Source organism: Ursus americanus, chromosome 28, assembly GCF_024610735.1.
Source record: "Ursus americanus isolate L20-20 chromosome 28, mUrsAme1.1.p, whole genome shotgun sequence".
Taxonomy (NCBI): Eukaryota; Metazoa; Chordata; class Mammalia; order Carnivora; family Ursidae; genus Ursus; species Ursus americanus.
In genome coordinates this window covers 37987502-38010779 of record NC_142154.1, presented here as the reverse complement: position 1 = coordinate 38010779, position 23278 = coordinate 37987502, and the positions used below count along the sequence as shown (strand labels likewise).

The following is a 23278-nucleotide window of genomic DNA, read 5'->3' as shown; positions in this document are numbered from 1 at the left end:
AGTAGGTCACAAGGATGAAAAGTACAGCATAAGGAATGTAGTCAATAATATTGTAGTAACGTTATATGGTGACAGATGGTAACCACACTTATCATGGTGAGCATTTCATAATGCATGTAACTGCTGAATCACTATGTTGTACACCTGAAACAAATACAATATTGTATGTCAACTATACGCTAATAAAAAAGGAGGGAGGGAGAGGAAATTATATAAATGCAATAAGATGTTTCTTTTTCTGGTAAATAAACCATTTGGCAATTACTTGTAACTTATTAAACATGTAAATGCTATGATAAATTTTTAGAATCATACCAGCAAGTTCTTTAAGAAGCTTAATTCTAGAGGCTCAGTTGGTTAAGTGTCTGCTTTCGGCTGAGGTCATGATTCCAGGGTCCTGGTGTTGAGCCCCATATTGGGCTCATTGCTCAGCAGAGAGCCTGCTTCTCCCCCTGCTTGTGCTCTCTCTCTCTAATAAATAAATAAAATCTTAAAAAAAAAAGCTTAATTCTAATCATTTCTATGAATTTAAGCATGCCTGAAGTAAGAGAAAAGATATTTTTTCAAGTGTAACATTCCACATTCTTTGTAATCAAAAGTTATAATTCATTCAGGAACTGGTTTAATGCTTCCCAGAAGGCATCACTCCATTAATAAAGCCACACTTACTGAATAAAAACAGACTTATACACATGGCTTTCTTGATTGGGAAATTATAAGAACTCTCCAGCAGGTTAAAGAATTATTGCTAATAGTAAAATTAAAATATCTAACTCATCAAATTGTAGGTAGGGAACTGATGCCAAATCTGCTGGTTTATGACAGAGTTGAAGAATATGGGTACCTTCAACAGTAGTCAGCGAAAAGTTTTCCTAGAAGATATCTAGAAGACACCTTAGAGCATTCTATCACATTGAAATGGGAGAAACTTATGTTTCTAGTAACTATCACCCTGGGTCAACATACAAAAGAAATAGGCCAAAACCAAGGGGTCATCTGGCTCAAAGTCACTCTCTTGTAAGGCAACAACGAATGCTTTGTGGAAGAGACAGGCACGTCCTCTATCATGAATGAAATGACAAAAGTGATTTTACTGCTTTACTATGTAAGATTATTTTGAGAAGCTATATGAAGTCTGAAAAAAAATTAAGTCATATTATAAAACCACCAAAGAAAATGTTTAAAGAATTACAGCTGTGAATCTGTGAAGAGAAAACAAATCATTGAATTACAGTTTGTTATTTCAGATTCTCATATACTGGCACCATCAAAACGAGGCATGTAAATATTCAAATTTTAAAGTCGAAACACACACGGGCTTTGTTGATAGTCAAGACGAGATAGTCAGCCTTCTAAATCTCTCTCTTCTGATATAACTTATGATAAAATTGCTTAGAGATGTAGGACTACTAGATCATATGGTAAATGTTATGTTGAACTTTAAAGAGTCTCTGAAGTGACCACACTCTCTGCTGTTCCTTCACCTACCACATACTGGCTTTGGTGTGAAGGCTTATAGCCTCTTGGTCACAGCTTCAGCTTCAGATATCATTCCCCATAATAGTATCCAAAACAGAAATGAAAGGGCAATAGCAAAAGACTTTCTCGTCATGTATCTGTTTCTTGGTAAGGATGAAAATTCTTCCCAGAGCCCACAGCAAAATTCCCCTTGTGTTAAGTTGCCAACAATATACACAACAACCCCTGAAATTCCCACTGTAAGCTCCTCAAAGAATGAGATAAAGCCTGACCTGATGTTTAGAACACAGAATAAGTTGGGGCGCCTGGGTGGCTCAGTCCATTAAGCGTCTGCTCTCAGCTCAGGTCATGATCTCAGGGTCCTGGGACTGAGCCCCGAGTCAAGCTCCCTGCTCAGTCGGGCTCCCTGCTCATTGGGGAGTTTGCTTCTCCCTCCCCCTCTGCCTCCCTCCTTCATGCTCATGCTCTCCCTCTCAAACAAATAAGTAAAATCTTATGGGGCACCTGGGTGGTTCAGTTGGTTAAGTGTCTGCCTTCAGCTCAGGTCATGATCCCACGGTCCTGGGATCGAGTCCCGCATCGGCTCCCTGCTCAGTGGGGTGTCTGCTTCTCCCTCTGCCTCAGCCTCTCCCCCTGCTTGTGATCTGCCTCTCTCTCTCCCTCTCAAATGAATAAATAAAACCTTTTTTAAAAAAAATAAAATCTTAAAAAAAATAGAACACAAGACAAATTTCAAGAGCAATATCACACTGAAAGGAGGTACTGAGTAAATATTCAGTAAAAATGGTATCTGCATGTGTGCATGTGCTTGTATGTGTGTGTGCTAAAAGACTATCAAAAATGACATAATAAGGGGCACCTGGGTGGCTCAGTCGTTAAGCGTCTGCCTTCGGCCCAGGGCATGATCCCAGAGTCCTGGGATCGATCCCCGCATCAGGCTCCCTGCTCCGCTGGGAAGCCTGCTTCTTCCTCTCCCACTCCCCCTGCTTGTGTTCCCTCTCTCGCTGGCTGTCTCTCTCTGTCAAATAAATAAATAAAATCTTTAAAAAAAAAAAAAAAAGAATAAAAAAGATTAAAGGACAAATTAAGGACAAATAAGTCTTATAATTCATTTTAGCTTAAAAGAAAAAAAGGACACAGTAAGAACATCACTTTAATTAATCTAACAAATGACCAAAGTTGATTTATTTTAGCCACAATACATTATGGGAATGCTATTATTAAAGGGAAAAACAGTGTTTATAGGTCCTGATACTATTACTGTTTCTCTTTTCCACAAATTCCAATTATTAATGTCTTCCAACTGTTTCCCAATCTTACCACCCTACCCTTCACGGCTCAGTCTATTCTCATCTAATGACTACCATTCAGTTTTATTTAAGACCACACTCTGAGCAATTTCAAATATAAAATATAACATTAACTATAGTCACCATTCAGTACATTACATCCCCGGAACTTATTTATCTTATAACTGCAAGTTTGTACAGGAGTCTCCCTGTGTCTCCCTTAACCAGTTTTGGTTACCTATGGTAAACTTCCATCCAGGAGCCCATAATTAGAAAGTCAATAGAAGCCTAAGGCTACATCACAATGCCTGTGTCATTCATTTCATCTCATCATGTAAGCACTTTATCATCTCACATAATCACAAGAATAAGAAGGGGAGGGGTGCCTGGGGGGGTTCCACTGGGGTCATGATCCCCAGTCCCAGATGGAGCCCTACATCAGGCTCCCTGCTCAGCGGGGGGACTGCTTCTCCCTCTCTCTGCAGCTCCCCCTGCTCCTGCTCTCTTGTGTGTGCTCTCTCTCTCAAATAAATAAATAAAATCTTTAAAAAAATAAAAAGGGAAATATAGTATAGTAAGATCATCTATTACAATATATTGTTATAACTGTTCTACTTGCCGGTTATTGTTGTTAATCTCTTACTGTGCCTGATAAATTAAACGTTATCACAGGTATGTAATATAGGAAAAAACATAGTATATATTGGAAACAGTACTATCCATGATTTCAGGCATCCACTGGGGGTCTTGGAACTTATCTATTGCAGATAAGGTGGGGAACTACTGTACCTTGTAACCACCTTCACAACCCGCCTATACCCACTATTACCCCTGCCTCCTGCTTCAGGGAACACCAATATGTTGTTCTGAGTTCAGATTTTTTAGATTCCATATATGTGAGATCATACAGTATTTTGTCTTTCTCTGTCTTATTTAACTTAGCATAATGCCCTCAAGGCCCACGTTGTCACAAATGGCAGGATTTCATTTATTTTTATAGCTGAACAATATCTATGTGTGTGTGTGTGTGTGTGTGTGTTACACACCTAACCACATCTTGTTTATTCATTTATCTGTTGATAGGCATTTAGGCTGTTTCCAAGTCTTGGCTATCGCATATAATGCTGCTACGAACATGGGGATACAGATATCTTTTGATTTCTTGAGGAACATCCCTACTGTTTTCCACAGTGTCTGTACCAATTTACATTTCCACCAACAGTGCACAAGGGTTCCCTTTTCTCCACATCCTCACCAGCATTTGGTATTTTTTATCATTTTGATAATAGTCATTTTAACGGATGTGAAGTGTTACTTCATTGTGGTTTTGATTTGCATTTCCCTGATGATTAATAACACTGAGCATCTTTCCATATCCATGTTGGCCACCTGTATGTCTTTAGAAAAATGTCTTTTCAGTTCCTCTGCCCATTTTTATTTTATTTAAGTATTTTTTATTTTTATTTTTTATTTAAAGATTTTTATTTATTTATTTGACAGAGAGACAGCCAGCCAGAGAGGGAACACAAGCAGGGGGAGTGGGAGAGGAAGAAGTAGGCTTCCAGCGGAGAAGCCTGATATGGGGCTCGATCCCAAAACGCCAGGATCACGCCCTGAGCCGAAGGCAGACGCTTAACGACTGTGCTACCCAGGCGCCCCTCCTCTGCCCATTTTTAATTAGATTTTTTTTCCTATTGACTTGTTTGAATTTTTTATATATTTTAGATATTAACCACTTATCAGATATAGGATTTGCAAATATATTCTCCCATTCAGTAGGCTGCCTTTTCACTTTTATTGATGACTCCCTTTGCTATGCAGAAGTTTTTTAGTTTGGGGTGCCTGAGGGGCTCAGTCAGTTGAAGTGTCAGACTCCTGGTTTTGGCACAGGTCATGGTCTCAGTATCGTGAGATGGAGCCCTGCATTGGGCTCTGCATGGAGTCTACATGGATTCTCTCTCTCTCTCTCTCTCTCTCCCTCCCTCTGCCCCTTCCTCCCCTGTGCACGCTCTCTCTCGCTAAAAATTAATCTTTAAAAAGAAGCTTTTTAGTTTGATGTAATTCCACTTCATTTTTGCTTTTGTTGTCTTTGCTTTTGCTGTCAAACTAAAAAAAAATCATTGCCAAGACTAATATCGAGTTGTTATACTCTACGTTTTCTTCTAGGAGTTTTATGGTTTCAGGTCTTACATTCAAGTCTATAATCAATTTTGAGTTCATTTTTGTGATGTAAGACAGGGGTCCAGTGTTCCCATCACCATTTATTGAAGAGACTATCCTTTCTCTATTGTATATTCTTGGCTCCTTTGTTGTAAATTAATTGACCATATATTCATGAGTTTATTTCAGGGATCTCTATTCTGTTCCATTGATCTATGTGTGTTTTATCCCAATACCATACTGCTGTGATTACTATAACGTTGTATTACAGTTTGAAATCCAGAAGTGTGATGTTTCCAGTTTTGTTCTTTGTCAAGATTGCTTAGACTAGGGCACCTGGGTGGTTCAGTGGGTTAAGAGTCTGCCTTCAGCTAAGGTCATGATCCTAGAGTTCCGGGATGGAGCCCCACATTGCACTCCCTGCTCAACGAAGAGTCTGCTTCTCCCTCTGCCCCTCCCCCACTTGCACATGCTCTCTCTCTCTCACAAAAATAAATAAAATCTTAAAAAAAAAAAAAAAAGACTGCTTAGACTATTTGGGGTATTTTGCAGTTCCACACAAATTTTAGGATTGTTTTTTCTATTTCTGTGAAAAATGCCATTGGAATTTTGATACAGATTGCATTGAATCTGTAGATCACTTTGGGTAGTATGCACATTTTAACAATATGAATGCTTCCAATTCATGAGAACGGACTATCTTTCCATTTACTTGTGTCTTCTTCAATTTCTTTCATCAATGTCTCACAGTTTTAAGTTTCACCTCTCTGACTAAATTCATTACTAGGTATTTTATTCTTTTTGATACAATTATAAATGGGATTTTTAAAATTCTCATTTTCTGACAGTTCATTAGTGCATAGAAATGCAGATTTTTGTATATCCATTCTGTATCCTACAACTTTACTGAATTTGTCCATTAGTTCTAATAGCTTTTGGTAGAGACTTTAGGGTTTTCTATATATAATATCACATCATCTGCAAACAGTGATAATTTTACTTCCTTGTTTCCAGTTTAGATGTCTTTCAATTTCTTTTTCTTTAAGTAGGCTCCATGCCCAGCATGGAGCCCAGTGACGGGCTTGAATTCATAACCCTTAGATCAAGCTCTGAGCTGAGATCAAGAGTCAGACACTTAACCGACTGAACCACCCAGGTGCCCCTTGATCTCTTTTCCTCAACTAATTGCTCTGGCTAGAACTTCCACTATATGTGGATTTCTTTTTTTTTATTATTTTTTTTAAGATTTTATTTACTTATTTGACAGAGACAGCCAGCGAGAGAGGGAACACAAGCAGGAGGAGTGGGAGAGGAAGAAGCAGGCTCCCAGTAGAGGAATATGATGTAGGGCTCGATCCCAGGACTTCGGGATCACGCCCTGAGCCGAAGGCAGACGCTTAACGACTGAGCCACCCAGGTGCCCCTCTGCGGATTTCTTCTTTGACGCATTGGTTGTTCAGTAACGTGTTTCTGAATTTTCCTTTTTTTCTTGTAATTGATTTTTAGTTTCATGCCATAGTGGTCAGAAAAGATGCTTGAGGGGTGCCTGGGTGGCTCAGCTGGTTAAGCGTCTGTCTTCAGCTCAGGTCATGACCACAGGGTTCCCGGATCCAGCCCCACATCGGGCTCCCTGCTCAGTGAGGAGTCTGCTTCTCCCTCTCCCTCTGCCTCTCCCCCTGGCTCATGCTCTCTCTCTGTCAAATAAATACATAAAATCTAAAAAAAAAAAAAAAAAAAAAAAGGAAAAAAGAAAAAGAAAAGAGAAAAGATGCTTGATATGCTTTCAGTCTTAAGTTTATTAAGACTTGTTTTGTGACCTAACATATGATTTATCTGGGAGAATATTCTGTGTGTGGTTAAGAGGAATGCGTATTCTGCTGCTGTCGAGTGGAACACTGTGTAAATGTCTGTTAAGTCCATCTGGTCTAGCATATACTTTAAGGCCAATGTTTACTTACCAAATATCTGTCTGGTAATACATCCACTACTGAAAGTGGGGTACTGAAGTCCCCTACCATTATTGTGTTGCCGTCGATTTCTCCCTTCAGTTCTATTAAAGTTGACTCTATATATATTTAAGAGCTCCTATGTTGGGTGCATAAATTTTTACAAAAGTTATATCATCTTGTTGGACTGACAACATTACTATTATAATGACCTTGTTCTTATTAGAGTATTTGTCTTATGTCTGATGTAAGTATCCACTGCTTTCTTTTGGTTTCTATTTGTATGGAATACCTTTTAACATCTCTTCACTTTCTGTGTGTGTCCTTAAAGCAGATGTGTCTCCTGAAGGCAGCATATAGTTGGGTCTTATCTTTTCATCCATTAAGCCACTTTATGTCTTTTGATTGGAGAAATTTAGTCCATTTATAAAGTCATTATTGATATATATGGACTTACTATTACCATTTGGTTAACTAATTTTCTGGCTATTTTATATTTCCTTTGTTCCTTTCGTTCCCTTTGTCTCTTTCTTTATGACTTAATGATTTTCTTTAGTGTGTGCTTAGATTCCTTTCACTTTCTCTTTCGTGTATCTTACAGGTTTCAGCTTTGTAGTTGCAATGAGGCTTATATAAAACATATTCACAACAGTCTGTTTTAAACTGATGAGAACTTACAACGCATACTAAAGCTGTATATTTTTACACACCCCGTCATTTTATGTTTTTGATGCCACAATTGACATCTCTTTACCTTGTGGATCCATTAAGAAATTATTGTAGCTTGTTATTTTTACTACTTTTCTCTTTTAACCTTCATACTAGATTTAGAAGTGATTTAAACCCACCACCATTACAACATTAGAGAATGCTGGATTTAACTATATATTTACCTTAACCAGTGAGATTTATACATTCATGTGTTTTCCTGTTAGTAATCACGATCCTTTAGTTTCAGCTTGAAAAAGTCCCTTTAACATTACTTTTACGGCTGGTCTAGCAACAAACTATAGAAATGATCCCTGAGAGTATATAGTCTAGTGGTGATGAACTCCTTCACTTTTTGCTTGTCTGGAAAATTCTTTATCACTCCTTCAATTCTAAAGGATTTCTGACCTCAGTAACCAACTTTATGACCATTATTTTTAACACTTTATCAAGTAAATCACTTATCTCTGCTTCTCGAGTTTTATCTTGTTCTTTTGTTCAGAAAATATTCCTCTGTTTCTTCTTTTTCCTTGACTCTGTTGGTTTCTGTATACTGGATAAAACATCCACCTCTCCCAGTCCTAACGGAGTAATCTCCTGTAGGAGACGAGCTTTATTGCTCAGCCAGGCCCTAGCTCTTAGCTGTTTTTCAAAACTTTGTGATTGTCCAAGCCACCTTCTTTGTTCTTAGTGGTTCCCAGTAGTTAAGGTTGTGCCAACACCTGTCAGTGACCTAAAGGGGAGGACCTTAGTCAGCATTTCAATGAAGGCTAACTAGTAGCTGGACCTTCAGGCAACAGCTTTTAAAGTTTGCAAGTAGATCTCTTTCAGGGAGACTGAGAGCTGCGCTTTTTAATCTGCTCCCACTGCACTGAGCCCTCAGGGCTACAATCAGTTAAAAACTGTCTGTTATAGTCTTGTGGGACTCACAAACACAAGCCCTGCCACCAGAGCCAGGCAATCAAAGGGTGCATCCCCAAGCAGCGGCCACAAAAGCCAGGGCACCAGATGATTGTACAGACTCATTCTAAGGAGACACTGGTGACATGCAGTGGGCCAGAGGGAGAATGTGGACATGGCACCTGCCAGCCTCCCAGGCCTCTGTGGAAGAGTGTGGTCTGTCCCTAGATGTGTGCTAAATCAGAAGCCTAATCCTCAGGCAGCAACTTTTCAGTATACAAATAGTGCTCTTTCAGGTAAAGACCAGGAAATGGGCATTTCTGTCTTCTGCCTCTGCATTAGGCTGGGGGGGGGGGGGCGGCGCAGGGGGGCAGCCATGGCAGATTCCTCAGAGGACTCTTAGGAACTGTTTGTCTGCTGTAGCCTTCAGGCCCTGTGGACACAAGCTCCACTGGCTTTCAGAGCTAGGTGTTTGGGGGGCCCATCCATCAGATGGAAGTCTTAAATGTTGAGGCACTAGATATTGGGTGAAAACTCTTCACTCCTCAGGGAGAAGCTGGGAGTTGTGAGTTCTCTCCTAAATTGTATATTGCTGTGCCAGGGGTGGGATTTATGGAAAGAAACTGTCTCAGTCCTTCCTATCCATTTCAATGTGGGTTTTTCCCCCTCATTCACTCAATGTGTATCAGTTGTTCAACTAGCTTCTGGATTCCTTTCAGAGGGAATTCTTCTGTGTGTAGCTGTAGATTTGATATGTCCATGGGAGGAGATGAGTTCAGGAGCCTCCTATGTCATCAGCACCATCTTGGACTGGAATGAACGCTAAGCCCATCTGACATTTTCAGTCCTTTAGCATCTCGCATTTTTTCCACATCCTCCCATTTAAAAAAAAAATGTTACTACTATTTAAAAAAACATACTTTTAAAACTACCATTAAGAAAAAATACTTGTGAATATTGACAAAATGATTCTAAAGTTTATATGAAAAGGCAAAAGATGGGGTGCCTGGGCGGCTCAGTCGTTTAAGCACCTGCCTTCAGCTCAGGTCATGATCCCAGGGTCCTGGGATCGAGTCCTGCATGGGGCTCCTTGCTCAGTGGGGAGACTGCTTCTCCCTTTGCCCCTTCCCCCCATATCTCTCTCTCGCAAAAATAAAGAAATAAAATCTTAGAAAAAAAGAAAAAAGAAAGCAAGCAAGAAAGAAAAGGCAAAAGACCCAAAATAGTCAACTCTACTTCAAAGAGAAGAACAAAGTCAGATGACGAACACTACTCAAGTTTAAGACTTGCTATAAAGCTACAGTATTCAAGACAGTGTGGTACAGGTAAAAGAAGAGACAAATAGATCAATGGAACAGAACAGAAAACCCAGAAATAGGCTCACACAAATATAATCAAACTGATCTTTGCCATAGGAGCAAAGGCAATACAGTGGAGGATTATCTCTTCCAAAAACGGGGCTAGAAAAAATGGATACTACACACGAAAAAGTGAATCTAGACACAGACCTCACACTATCACAGAAATTATCTCAGAATGAATGATAGATCTAATCGGAAAACAAAAAACTATAAAACTACTAGAAGGTATTATACAGAAAATCTAAGTGACTTTGGGTTTGGCAATGATTTCTCAGATCCACCACCAAAAGTGCAATCCATGAAAGAAAAAATTGTTAAGCTGGACTTAATTAAAATTAAAAACTTCTGCTCTTCAAAAGTCATTCTTGAAAGAATGAAAATATAAGCTACAGACTGGAAGAAATATTCACAAGACAAACACCTGAAAAAGGACTGTTATCCAAAATATATTAAAAAAAAAAAAAAAAAACACCCCAACAAGTTGAAACTAAACAAGAAAAGAAACCCAAGTTAAAAATGGGCAAATGAGGGCACCTGGCTGGCTCAGTCGGTACAGCATGCAACTCTTGATTTCAGGGTCCTGAGTTCAAGCCCCACATTGGGTGTAGACCTTACTAAAGAAAAAGAAAATGGGCAAAGGATCTGAACAGATACCTCACAAAGATATACAGATCACAAATAAGCATATGAAAAGACGCTCAACATCATATGCCATCAGGGAACTGCAAATTCAAATAAGGTACCACTCCACTATTAGAATGGGAAGCACAAAAACACTGACAACACCAAATGCTGGTGAGGATGTGCACCAACAAGAACTCCCGTTCAGGGGCGCCTGGGTGGCTCAGTCAGTTAGGCGTCTGCCTTCAGCTCAGGTCATGATCCCAGGGTCCTGGGATCGAGTCCCACATCAGGCTCCTTGCTCAGAGGGGAGCCTGCTTCTCCCTCTGCCTGCCCCTCTTCCTGCCTGTGCCCTCTCTTGCTCGCTCTCTCTCTCTCTCTCTGACAAATAAGTAAATAAAATCTAAAAAAAAAAAAAAAATAGAACTCTCATTCATTGCTGGTTGGAATGCAAAATGGTACAGCCACACTGGAAGACATTTTGGCAGTTTCTTACAAAGCTAAACATATTCTTACCATATGATCCAGCAATCCTTGGTACTTATTCAAAAGAACTGACAACTTAAGCCCATACAAAAACCTTCACATAATGTTTATAGCAGCTAAACATAGTAAATGTTTTAACTGAAATCGCCAAAAAGTGGAAGCAACCAAGATATTTTTCAATAGGTGAATGGATAAACTATGATATAGTCACGCAAAGGAATATTATTCAGCAATAAAAATAAATGAAGTATCAAGCCATGAAAAGAAATAGAGGAACCTTCAAAGAATATCGCTAAGTGAAGGAAGCCAATCTGAAAATACTATACACTATGATTCCAACTATATGACATTCTGGAAAAGGAAAAATTATGGCGACAGTAAAAAGATCAGTGGTTTCTACCAATTTGGGGAGACAAAGGGAGAAAGGGATGAAAAGGTAGAGGGGATTTTTGGAGCAATGATTCTATAGGATACTGTAATAGTAGATACATGTCATTATGTGCTTGTCAAAACCTATAAAATATATAACACAAGGACTGGATTCTAATGTAAACTATGGGCTTTACTTAATAATACAGTCAACCCTTGAACAGCACAGGTCCACTTATAAAGGATTGTTTTTTATAAATATAGTACAATACTATAAATGTATTTTCTCTTCCTTATGATTTTAATATTTTCTTTTCTCTAGCTTACTTTAAGAATACAGTATATAACACATACAACACACAAAATTTGTGTTGACTATTTATGTTATTAGTGAGGCTCCTGGTCAACAAGAGTATCAGTAGTTAAGTTTTTGGGAAGTCAAAAGTTATAGGCAGATTCTTAACTGCACTGGAGGGCTGGCACCCCTAACCCCCACATTATTCAAAGGTCAATTGTAATTTTAAATAAGCATGTATTATTTTAGTTACTTAAAAAAAATCGTAACATAAAAATTCCCTCAATTTTTTAACACAAACCAGCAAAACATGTCTGCAAAGCTACATATCTTTATATTACCCTCTTCCTGTCTCATACAGAATAAGTGGTCCTCTCACCCAAGGCAAGTAACTTATAAGCTTTACTGTATCATCTCTCTCACCTAACCTTTATCCTCTTCCTCTCTCCTGATCCCCTACAATGAGCACTAAACATGTTCAAAATATTCCTATGAAAAATACAAGACACAACGCCCATCCCTTAGTCATTATCTCTGGTCCTTCACAACCAAACTGAAGAGTTGTCCTCACTCACTCTATTATTTCCTTATTACTGAACACTGCACGACAGGGTTTTTAATCCCATCCCCCCAAACCATTGTTACCTTTCTTTTCCCCAGAAAAACCACACCCTTGAGGTTAAATCTGAGGAACACTGTTCAGTCCTTACCTTTTTGATCTCCTGGCACTGGTGGCCTTTTGCTCTTATTTTAAAAAATTCTTTCCCCTTTGAGTTCATGCTGTCACTCACTTCTGACTTACTTTCTGTTTCTCTGACTGCTCCTTTTTTTTTTTTTTTCAGTAGGCTCCATGCCTAGCATGGAGCCACACACAAGGCTTGACCTCACTACCCTGAGATCAAGACTTGAGGCTGAGATCAAGAGTCAGATGCTCAATCCAGTGACCCAGCCAGGTGCTCCTAACTGCTTCTTATTCGGCCTCTCCTTAAATGGTTTCATTTTCTCTAAATACTGTCTCAAGCCTCTCTCCTCACTCAACACCACTTCCTGGTTTCTAGTCATGCATTCATTCAACATAAATGTATTAAGCATTCATTATGTAAAAGACACTGTTCCCAGGCACTGCTACATTGTTCTAAGCATCCATATCATCCATATCATATATTCATTTACATGCTGATACATCCTAAATGTAAATTACATTTCCAGCCTTTCTCCTGAGGTTGAGATCTATATAGTCAGAGGTATACTTAATTTTTCTACCTAAACATAAAAAATGCAGATACTTCAAACTGAACACTCCCAACGGAACTCATCTCTTGGCTCCCATTTCTGCCACCACCCTCGCCTCCCCAAGAAAATTTCAAACCTACTTTCTTCTCTCGGGATCTTATCTCAAAGCACAATAGTACTAACCATCTACTTCATGACCTAAACAAGAGACAAAAGAACTGTCAATTTTAGCTCTTAACACTCAAATCTAAAAGTTTTCTCCATGTTGATTAGTACCACTGTGGCAAAGAAACTACCCTCCCAGGGGATGGAACACAATCTCATACTGATCTCCTTGCTCCAGATTTCCCCTCTCAACTCTTGCCGGTCCACAGCAATTTGTGCACCACTGTAGCCTGAGGGAACTTTCTAAAATGCAGATCTGATCTGTTACCTTCCAACTCAAACTCTCAATAGCTTCTCAATAGTCTTAGAGAAAAGGTAAAATCTCTTAAGTGGCTTAAAGTCCTTCCTGATCTGCCACTTGCTTACCTCTCCAGCTTCATTTCACTTCAATCCTCCCTTCGCAGTTAAATGTTAACGAACACCACACTTAACTGCATTTCTTCCTAAAGGCCCTCAGCCTGGACCCCTTAAGTTAACTTATGCTCCTCTTTAGCCTTTACCTTAAATGTCCCTTTCCCTGGAAACTTTTCCTGACTCTTCAATTTTGTGTTACGTGTCCCTTGTATGTACTCTTTCAGTAGGGTACTTGTGTTGAGACAGTGAAACTATTCTGTATGATACCAAAAGGGTGGATGTATGTCATACATTTGTCTGAACCCACAGAACGTACAACACCTGGAGTGAACCCTAATGTAAACTACAGGCTTTGGGTGACCATGATTTGTCAGTGTAGGTTCATCAACTATAACAAACGTATCATTTGGTGGGGGATGTTGATAATGGAGGAGCTACACATGGTTGGGGGGGGATATATGAGGGGTAAATCTCTGCACTTTTTAATTTTACTGTGGACCTAAAACTGCTCTAAAAAATGAAGTCTTAAAAAAAAGAAGATATACACACGTGTTTGTTTACACACGTTTCTAAATATTATTTCGACATAAAAGAACTTTAAGGAATTAATAGCAATTACTGAAGGAGTCTGCATAATCTCCAGGTGTTGGAAAGGAAAAGTAAAAGCACTTGTGTCTATTCAAAGTGGAATTCTTGGGACACCTGGGTGGCTCAGTCGGTTCAGCATCGGCCCTCAGCTCAGGTCATGATCCCAGGTCCTGGGATATAGTCCTGCATGGGGCTCCTTGCTCAGCAGGGAGTCTGCTTCTCCCTCTGCCTCCCGCCACTCCCCCTGCTTGTGCTCTCTCTCTCCGTCAAATAAATAAAATCTTAAAACAAAAACAAAATGGAGTTTCTTAATTCAACCAACAAACATTAAGCGAGTGCCTAAAACTAGGATAGTCACCAGGAACATAAGGGTGAGGTCAACATATACGTAGTTCCTGTGCTCACAGAGCTTATAGTCTAGAGGTGGCATCAAAATCAATCACAGGAATAAAAGAAATACAAAGGAATCAAAGACCGGCTGAATAAACATTATGAGTAAGTCAAAAGGGAGAGATTTAGATAGAGGGGGATTAAGGCCTTTATCAGAAGCCACACTTACAACAGTGTCTCGAGGATGAGAAAAAGACCACCTTATCAAGAGCTAGGAACAGAGCTTCCAGATGGAGGAACAGCCTGTAAAAAAAGACTTGGTGGAAGAAGATCAACAGCCTGAGGATTATGGTTCTCAAGGTGAAAACATAGCAGGAGTCCATCATGCAGGATTTTTACAGATCACTGAGACAGCAAAAAGAAACCATTAAAGCATTTAAAGCAGTGGAGTGACAGGTAAAGGGATTTAGGGTTTACAAAATACATTTATATTTATTTTTATTTTATATTTAAATTCAATTTAGTTAACATATACTATATTATCAGTTTCAGGGGTGGAATTTAGTGATTCATCAGTTGCATACAATACCCAGCGCTCAAGACATCAAGTGCCCTCCTTACTGTCCATCACCTAATTACCCTATGCCCCACTCCAGCAACCTTCGGTTTCCTATAGTTAAAAGTCTCTTATGGTTTGCCTCCCTCTCTGTTTTCATCTGATTTTCTTTCTCCTTCCCTTCCCCTATATTCATCTGTTTTGGTTCTTAAATTTCACACATGAGTGAAATCATATGGTATTTGTCTTTCTCTGACTGACCTATTTTGCTTAGCGTAATACCCTCTAGTTCCATCCACATCATTGCAAATGGCAAGATTTCATTATTTTTGATGGCTGAGTAATATTTCAGTGTGTGTGTGTGTGTGTGTGTGTGTGTGTGTGTGTGTGTGTCACATCTTTATCCATTCATCTGTTGATGGACATCTGGGCTTTCCATATTTTGGCGATTGTAGACATTGCTGCTTATGAACACTGGGGTGCATGTGCCGCTTCAAATCACTATGTTTGCATACTTTGGATAAATAGCTAGTAGTGCAATTGCTGGGTGGTAAGGTAGTTCTATTTTTAACTTTTTGAGGAACCTCCATACTGTTTTACAGAGTGGCTGCACCAGTCTGCATTCCCACCTACAGTGTAAGACGGTTCCCTTTCTCCACATCCTCACCAACATCTGTTGTTTCCTGAGTTGTTAATTTTAGCCATTCTGACCAATGGTGGTTTTGATTTGTTTTTCCCTGATGCCAAGTGATATTTATATTTTAAAATGATTAATTCTGGGTGCTTTGTGACCCATTCAGTGAAATGAATCTGGACTTACCTGCCCTGGTAAAAGCCAATTATTCCTTGCCATAGATGAGGAACCTGAAGCTCAGAGAGCTTTAGAGCACTAACTAGGTCACACAGTCAAAACCTGAGCTCTCTACCATCTGCCACAAGTACCAAAGAGCCCTGCACTCACTTACTCACCCACTCAGCCCCATTGAATCAAAAGTGCACTGGCTTCACAACTGTCCTCCTGAAACAATAAAAAAACAAAAATGTGTGGTGATTTTTAAATGTGTCCACAATTTTTTTTTTTTTTACTAGGAAGCCAGCCTAATTCTCCCTCCCTTGAATAACTTAAAATTCCTTCTGTTTCCCACACTGATGTTCTTCATCACTTGAACACTGTATTTATGGGCAGAATTTCTCCATGGGATCTCATTTGCTTTTTTTAAAAACAGCTTTATTGAGATATAATTTACATACCATACAACTCATCTAAAGCACATTTCTGTTTTTAAAATAATTTTAGGGTGGGGGCACCTGGCTGGCTCAGTCGGTGGAGCGTGCAACTCTTGATTTGGGGTTGTGAGTTCAAGCCCCATGTTGGGTGCTTGAAAAATAAAATCTTTAAAAATAATAATAATTAAAGAATAATTTTTGAACTTGGGAGATATCAAATTTAGCCCACAATTAGTACAACTGGCTTTTCTTGAGTTTGTTCACCTGGTAAATACTAGTTTCCTTAGTTGGCTCATTGATTTCCCCAACCTGACAGGGACGGGCAGGGACCCAGGCCTAAAGGAACTGTCCTACAACTGAGAAAAGGATCTTAGGAGACTGTTTCTCCTGCCTTTGGCCTCATCTTTATTTTTTTTTTTTTAAAGATTTTATTTATTTATTCAACAGAGATAGAGACAGCCAGCGAGAGAGGGAACACAAGCAGGGGGAGTGGGAAATGAAGAAGCAGGCTCATAGCGGAGGAGCCTGATGTGGGGCTCGATCCCATAACGCTGGGATCACGCCCTGAGCCGAAGGCAGACGCTTAACCTCTGTGCCACCCAGGCGCCCCTGGCCTCATCTTTAGATCTTGTTCATATAAATTTGGTAAGGACTGTGAAAAGAAAAGCACTTAAATCTATTCAAAGTGGAATTCTTGGGATGCCTAGATGGCTCAGTCAATTAAGTGTCTGCCTTCAGCTCAGGTCATAATCCCAGGGTCCTGGGACTGAGCCCTACACTGGGCTCCCTGATCAGTGGGGAGCCTGTTTCTCCCTCTACCCCTCCCTTGCTCCTGCTCTCTTGCTCTCTCTCTCTAATAAATAAATAAAATCTTTAAAAAATTTTTGGTAAGGACTTCTTCATGTAGAAGCCAACTGTGATATTAAAAGGTTTAATCAGAGAGGAGGGAAAATATGTATTTATATAAATATTTTTACAAATAATATAAATAAATTATATATAGTTTATCACTTTGCTGTTGTGGCCTCAAAACACATGTACCTAACTTTCTCTTTCCTAGGACATATTAGTATGGCTTTTCAAACTTTATATGGTTCTGACAACAGTGCATGGTCCCCCTAGAAAGACAGTTACAACTGAATTTTTTTAAATCTGGTCCAAACTATATTGTTCCTGGAAGGCATTCCTTGAAACCTACGGCATAAATTAGGGGTTATCTCTGTTTTCATCACTCTGATAAAATTTTCTTCATTACTTTTGTTTTCTTATTGTTTTATTATTGTTGTTAATTCATTATACTCTATTCTTTTAGTAGGGAGGGTTAAGGTTGAAGGCTAATGGGTATAAACCTATAGTTACAATATCTTCTTTCCTGGAGAACTATTTACTTTGAACAAATGTTCAAATTTACTGTGAAGCTGGATAAAATCTGGTTTAATCCAGATTCTCATCCATTAGACTTTGAGCTGCCTGACTTGTTACTTCATAAAACTTATCACATTTGATTTTCCTGTCAAATTATATATACTTTTCAAGTATTACTAAAATGTATCTACTCTCTAAGAATAAAAATCTGACATCCAATAATATTCAAAAGAAATATACCACCTTTTTTTCCCAAATATGTTTTGAGTAGCACTTTTAGAAAAAATTGGCCTCTTCAGGTGATTACTTTAAGAAAGCTATACTTCTTTGGATTTTAAATTACTGGAAGTTTTTTTTCAAACTTAGCTTAACTTCTCATGCTTACCTTCTTTTACTTATGTTATACACATAAAATGTAACACTCTTCCCTTGAATAAATTAAAATCATAAAAGGATAATACTGCTTGTCTAAAAAGGCTTAAAACAGAACAAAACTGAATGATGGCCTGAGCACAACCAGGGCTTTTTATGATTCTCCAGGTAATTCCATTAAACAGCCATGCATCAAGAAACAAACTCACTGATGCAAAGGTTGCAATGCTGAGAAGGACCAGATATCAAAAGTAATGAGTCATGACTGCTTTAAAGGTATATGGTGGTACTTCCCGGCCCCTGTTGACTTCTACCATGTAAGAATACAGACCCAATGCTGCCAGCACTGATTTTTCAGGAGTTGTTATTAGTACTGAAATTTCAATAAAATCTCCCCAATTTTAGAGGTGCCTGGGTAGCTCAGTCAGTTAAGCATCTGACTTCAGTTCAGATCATGATCTCAGTGTCCTGGGATCAAGCCCCATGTGAAGCCCCCCCCCCCATCCAGTCCTGTGCACCCCTCCCCAGGCTCCGTGCTCAGCGGGGAGTCTGCTTGTCCCCCTCCATCTGCCCCTCCCTGCCACACCTGCTCTCTCTCTTTCAAATATATAAATAAAATCTTAAAAATCTCCCTATTTTTATATATTAGCAATTAACTTTCAAAAATTTTAAATAATGTCCAAGACACCCATTTGCAACCTGTGGTCTAAAGTTGTTCAAGTGAAATACAGCTTTCAAAGTCTTTAGCATAAATAATCTTTGTTGCCAAAAACAAGGATGGGAGGTGCACCTGGGTGGCTCAGTTTATTGGGCATCCGACTCTTGGTTTCAGCTCAGGTCGTGATCTCATGGGTACCGGGATCAGACCCCGCGTCAGACTCCTCACTCAGTGGGGAGTCTGCTTAAAGGTTCTCTCCTCTGCTCCTCCCTGTCCCTCTCTCACGAATAAAACTTAAAAAAAAAAAAAAAAAAAAAAGGATGGGAACTCACAGAACAAGAAAAAGTACCCTGTTTAAACTAAAAAGTACCTATTCACTCCAGCAATAAAAACAAATCTCATGAAAAGTGGAAGTCTGAAATAATGATAACAGTTTCTACCAAATAGTTCAGAGTATCATGGCTAGTGCTATTAACTAGATAAATTTAATTCATTTGTTTCTTTTTTTTTTTTAAGATTTTATTTATTTGACAGAGAGAGAGAGAGAGAGAGAGCCAGTGAGAGAGGGGAACACAAGCAGGGGGAGTGGGAGAGGAAGAAGCAGGCTCCCAGCGGAGGAGCCTGATGTGGGGCTCGATCCCAGGACTCCAGGATCACGTCCTGAGCTGAAGGCAGACGCTTAACGACTGCGCTACCCAGGCGCCCCCAATTCATTTGTTTCTTATTCAAGGGAATATTCCCATTTCTTGATTTCAAATCCAAATGAGAACAATTTAAGGTATTATTCTAAGAAAATAAACAGTTTTTAAAACAAAAGGTTATTCCACATTAGATAATGGTATATGACTTATAACATTTATATGATAAACAGACAGGTTTATAAAGGAAAAAGGCTACGATATATAAAATTACAAGTCCACGGGCTAATGATGAATGTACCTACTTTTGATACTGAAATAGGTTATGGCCACAGACACTGCAAATTTCATTTAAAAGCATCCAGTCAAAGACTTACAACACTAATATTGGTAAAGCTTTCTTATTAGGAAATGATCATATCATTAAACTTTCCTGGAGCAAGCAATGCAGCCAATGGGGGGGAAGGAGGCGACTGGAGTTTTAAGGGTTATATACATAAAGCCTGAATCTCTTCCTGTATTGCCCATTAACTTATTGATAAGCCACACAAGGCAATAACAAATCTCACAAGAGTGCATGCTAGGCTCTAATTAGATCTTATGTAACATTTCATTGTATTTGTATTCCATTCTCTCAACTCAATTACCCTAAATAGTAACTATCTTCCACCTTCTGAAACCCTTATTCTAGAACGTATTTTTCTTCTCTCCTCGAACATAAAGGATTGTAACAGGAATGTTCCCATATGCAGCGTTCTCTTTCTCAGTTTTATGCATGATCTAGGTACAAAGGAATCTGATTCTTTGTTCCAAAGGTGCCAAGCTAAGCCTTTTTCATCTAGGTACATACTATACTCTTACTTGGTACTTGGAAACCAAAGTTTAAAACTCAGTTACTATAAAGTTTAAGATAGGGCTGCAATTGAATCCTAGTAATATGAAAGGCATTACACTATTATCTTCTGCTTGCTTTTATCATGAAAGAGTCTTCATTTTACACTGTATTTATGGGTAACTTAAAGAGCTGCTATTGACAATCTGACAGCATTACAAATACAAATACTACTCTAATTTTACCTAACTTTTGTCCAGTTTCAAATAACTATTTGTTAATCACTGGCTGAACATATAATCAACTTCACCCATCTGATTCGAATGTTTAAGGTTATATTTATCCCCCTCTTTCCTTCAAAGGGTGACTATCTGCTTATGCTCTCATTTTATAGCTTACATATAATGCAAAAGGAACAGTTTGTTTCTATATTCTCTTCTTTTTAAAGATTTTATTTGAGAGAGAGAGCTGGAGAGAGAGAGAGAGAATGAGGTGGGGGGGGGCAGAGGGAGAAGCAGACTCCTCACTGAGCAAGGAACCCCAATGTGGGGCTCAATCCCAGGACCCCAGGATCATGACCTGAGCTGAAGACAGATGCTTAACTGACTGAGCCACCCAGGCGCCCCTTTCTATATTCTTAATACAAAGCCACTCTTTCTTGGATTTTATTAATCTCTGCATACAGTTTATAGGACATAATGAAAAACCTAGGGATAATTCACATCTGTCACACTGTAGAACAGGGACAACTATAATATCTAAAACCTTTGGGCCTTTGTGTGCCAGACACTTTTTAAGTGATTTAAATATATTAATTCATTAAATCCTACAATCCTATGAAACAGTAATATTTTTACTGTCATCCTCATTTCACAGATGAGGAAACTGAATAAGGTACCTAAGATTCATAAAACTAGGAAGCAATGGAGCCAGCATACCTAGCAGCCTGACTCAAGAATCCTTTATAAATACTATACTGATTACCAAAACCTATAGGAAGAGAGGTATATGGTTGCCCTAAGACAGCATACTCTTGTAGCCTGATATTAAAATGAACCCCATCCAACTTCTTCAGTGGTTAAGATTCATTACTGACTGGGGGTGCCTGGGTGGCTCAGTCGGTTAAGCGTCTGCCTTCAGCTCAGGTCATGGTCGTAGGGTCCTGGGATCAAGCCCCATGTCGGGCTCCCTGCTCAGCAGGGAGCCTGCTTCTCCCTCTCCCTCTGCTGCTACCCCTGCTTGTGTTCTCTCACTCTGCCGAATAGAGAAATAAAATCTTAAAAAAAAAAAAATAGAAGATTCATCACTGACTGGCACAACAAATACAGAGATTATCACAAGAAAATGTATTCTTTTAGGAAATATGAGTACATCTTCATGTATAATTACATTCAAGTTTTCTCAAGAAGATGTTACTGACCTAACATGTAAGGTACAATTTATTATTATACAGTCCAATGCTCTATAATGTGTTAGGTAGGGTACATTTTGAACACATAAAAGTATCTTAACCATAAGAATTTGATTAATACAAAATTTAATACAGAACTCTTTTGGTCCTTTCAATTTTTGTGATATCTGGAACCATGGACACTTTTTCCTATAATCATTCTCTACAGCTAAGCTATAATAAAATAAAAGTATTTATTTTAAGAAGAATGGAACAACATGAATTCAAGCGGTCATCAATGATACTTTACCTTCACTGGGATATGGCTATAGTTACATTATACAACTCAAATGTAGCACAGCAAGCTTCTATTTGAATTCTACAAATATATATGATCAGCTTTAAACTTCATCTTTCTTTATTTTCAGTAAAGGTAACTGAATTCCATTAACTAGAGAGGTCAAAGTGAGGAGCTAAGACTAAGATAATTCACAATCTTGACAGCTGTTAGTACTAAATAATTCTCAGATTATAATGGATTACCTCAGAGCAAGAAAAACCATAGTACTAGAATCATAAAAGACTATCTAACCATTTCTATGAAATATTAATTAAAATTAGGAAGAATTAGGGGCACCTAGGAGGGGCTCAGTCAGTTAAGGGGTGAGCGTCTGCCTTCTGCTCAGGTTGTGCCGTTCTCTCTCTCTCTCTACCGCCCCTCTAGTGCTTGCACTCTCTCTCTCAAATTAATAAAATCTTTAAAAATAAATAAAATTAGGAAGAATTAGATTCACGACTACTTTAAGATTTGAGAAAGAGAGAACGTGCGCACATACACGTGAGTGAGGGACAAGCAAAGGGAGAGGGGGAGAGAGAGAAATCCCAAAGCAGACTCCCCGCTGAGCACAGAGCCTGACCTGAGTCTGGATCCCAGGACCTTAAGATCATCACCTGGGCCGAAATCAAGAGTCAGAACCTTAACCAACTGAGCCATCCAGGCACCCCCATGAATACTTTAAATAAAGGTTTTTAAGCCCCATAATTTCAACTACCTTTAACTACCATAAACATTAGGGTTTAATTCACAGTTCTGAATTTTTCCAGTATTAAGAACATTGTTTGAGTGCCTACTGCAAACTAGGTACCATATGAGACACTTCACATGGGTTATCTTACCCATGAGAGAAATAAAGTTTAAGGACATTAAGTAATTTGCCAAATATTACCACAGCTAAAAAATGGCAGAAAGAGAACTCAAATGCAGATGTGCATAATTCCAAAACCGTTCCCACATCATGTTATGCCATCCTATCACATCACACCTCACCTCACCTCATTAAAAATGAATAAAAACATCCATACATCAGTTTTCAGTTAGCTTTACTGTTTCTTTTTAATGATTTATTTATTTCGGGGGAGAGGGGTAGAGGGAGAGAGAGTCCCAGGCAGACTCTGCACTGAGCATGGAGACTGACAGGGGGCTCAATCCCAAAACCCTGAGATCAGACCTCAGCCAAAAGCCAAGGGTAAGACACTCAACTGACTGCGCCACCCAGGTGCCCCAGTTTTACTGTGTTTTAGATACAGTTTACAAAAATATTTTTAATGTCATAGGAACATTTTACTTTTATGTATACTTTTTAAGGTTATGTAAAAATTGGGGCGCCTGGGTGGCTCAGTCAGTTGAGCCACTGGCTCTTGGTTCCGACTCAGGTCATGATCTCATGGGTCATGAGATCCAGGACCACTCCCCCACCCCCCCACCCCCGCCAGGGCTCTGGTTCAGCAGGGAGTCTGCTTCGGGATGCTCTCCTGCTGCCCCTCTTCCCCCCCAAATAAATAAAATCTTTTTTAAAAAATAAAGTTATGTAAAAATTATCAACCAATGAATATTGACTTACAGCAAAACCAGTTCTTCTGATAAACACAATTTATACTAATTTACCAACCTTTTAA

The 23278-nt window shown here is 39.0% G+C and overlaps 1 protein-coding gene across 14 annotated transcripts in view; it reads right to left on the bottom strand.

Moving 5' to 3' along the window:
* Window positions 1-23278, bottom strand: part of CSNK1G1 (casein kinase 1 gamma 1) — a 168863-nt gene that overhangs the window by 105323 nt on the left and 40262 nt on the right. Inside the window, exon 1 of one of the 14 annotated variants that reach the window (XM_087856865.1) lies at window positions 15810-18281. The exons of the other annotated variants lie outside the window; for them this stretch is intronic. The gene's annotated coding sequence lies outside the window, so the exon portion shown is untranslated. Of the gene's footprint in view, window positions 1-15809; window positions 18282-23278 lie in introns of those variants that run through there. 14 annotated transcript variants of the gene reach the window in all.